The sequence below is a fragment of the Ochotona curzoniae genome, unplaced genomic scaffold (genome assembly GCF_017591425.1).
Source record: "Ochotona curzoniae isolate NIBS_2020 unplaced genomic scaffold, NIBS_Ocur_1.0 contig_2599, whole genome shotgun sequence".
Lineage (NCBI taxonomy): Eukaryota > Metazoa > Chordata > Mammalia > Lagomorpha > Ochotonidae > Ochotona > Ochotona curzoniae.
The window spans coordinates 13,509,181-13,511,184 of record NW_024465520.1 but is presented as its reverse complement, the minus strand read 5'-3'; positions in this window follow the sequence as shown (position 1 = coordinate 13,511,184).

Here is a 2,004-nt window from a genome sequence, read left to right as displayed (position 1 = left end):
AGCTTCGGGAACTGGAGGGAGCGCCCCGGAGATCAGCGCAGAGAGCGATCACGTGATCCCAGCGCTCACGTGACTCCCGGGGCAGTCACGCAGGGCTGCGCTCACGTGAACGGCCGCGGTCACGTGGGGCAGAGCTGAGAAGAAAGTGGAGGCAGGAAGTTGCAATCCCGGGAGTGACACGTATTCCCTGGCTCGAGCCGTGTAGAGATGTCCACTCCGCCTGCCACCGTAGACTGCGTTGTCCCTTTGTTATCTCGCCTGGCTGTCACGTACTTTCATTTTAGGAGAAAGTTTGCAGGTCTCTGGCAGACTCCTTCTCCGGAGAGAACCAGCCTGCGCTCGGGACCCCACAGCTCGGCAGCCGTATGGGCCCAGCATCTTAGCGCTGGCGGCGGTGACGGCTGCTTCCGATGTGCCCAGCCGTGTACTGGGAATACACGTACCTCAGAGGGGCGGAGACCTAGATAGAAAACGAGTACTTAGAAATGCAGGATGATGACTGAAAGAACGGCAAGAGAACAGCGACGGAAGCATGCGCTGAATTCCACTTGGAAAAGAGAGAGAGAGAGATGCAGTTTAACGAGCGTTGGGTGTGAATCAAAGCAGGCGAGCCTGTCCCAAGCGGTCGGTGGGAGGATGAATGATTAGGAGGGATGGCAGACATGATGAAACATGTGGGGGATAGCAGGTGACTGCGGGAACATCTGGGAGTGGAAGGAGGACCTTAAAAGTACAGCCACACAACCTGTTCAAGAAAGAGGTCCTTCGAGGACGTTGAACAGATTTGTTATTGGAGAATTCCGTTTGGGAGCAGGCTGGCCGCATCCCCCGGCGGAGGACGTGGGTTCCATTCTCCATCATTTCACAGGACAGACCCTGAGTCAGGAGTGGTGGTCCAGGTAATAGGTTCCTACCACCTAACTTGGGGAGAATAGCTAGGTTGAGTTCCCAGTCCTGGCTCAAGCCCTGGCCCAGTCCATACAGTTCCAAGTATTGGGGAGGGGGAAGCATTCTCTCGCTTGTGCTGTAAAATTCCATGTGGTAACTCTTAGCTTCTGGGTGTCCCGGGATTCTGCAAACAGAATTTTGAGGGCAGCAAAACTAAGGGTTGAGTAGCAGTGCGGAGTACTGGGGAGCTGCCACAGTGGTGATGAGGGGTGCCAAAGGCCTGTCCCGGGAAAAACCAGCTTGCCACGCAGGAGACAGCTTGATCCTTGCTCGGAAGCAAAATAGGAACGGCCTTGAGACTGCAGGAGGTCTGAAAGAGGAAGGATTTGAGAACAGCTCTCAGATTTCTATCTTGGGGGTTCCCAAAAAAAGCATAACAGTATAGGGCGGTGGAGGAGCGTGTCAGGAGACCGTTGGAGTGTATTGTTTCTGGTCATTCTGGCCGTCTGGTAGGGAAGGGCGTGCTGGGCAGGCACAGTGTCTCGTGCAGAGCAGGGTCTAGGTCCCCCGTGGGGTTTCGGGGAGTGTGGAGGTGGACGGTGGCGGCATTCCCCAGGCACAGGTGTGAGTGTCCCCTGAGGCTGCTGCTAACCGTCTGGGGAATTTATCGGAGGAATCTATGATTGACTTTCACAAGGAGAGGGGACTTTTTTTTAAAGATTTATTTTATTTTCATTGGAAAGTCAGATATACAGAGAGGAGGAGAGACAGAGAGGAAGATCTTCTGTCTGATGATTCACTCCCCAAGTGACTGCAATAGCCGGTACTGCGGCCATCCGAAGCCAGGAGCCAGGAACTTCTTCCAGGTCTCCCAGGCGGGTGCAGGATCCTAAGGCTTTGTACTGTCCTCGACAGCTTTCCCAGGCCACAGGCAGGGAGCTGGTTGGGAAGTGGAGCTGCCGGGATTAGAACCGGCACCATATGGAATCCCAGCACATGGAAGGCAAGGACTTTAGCTGCTAGACTACGGCACGAGACCCAAGGGGGCTTTTTAAAAAGCATTGAATTGAGTTGGTTGTTGATTCATCGAAACTGGTTAAAATGGATTCCAGCTTT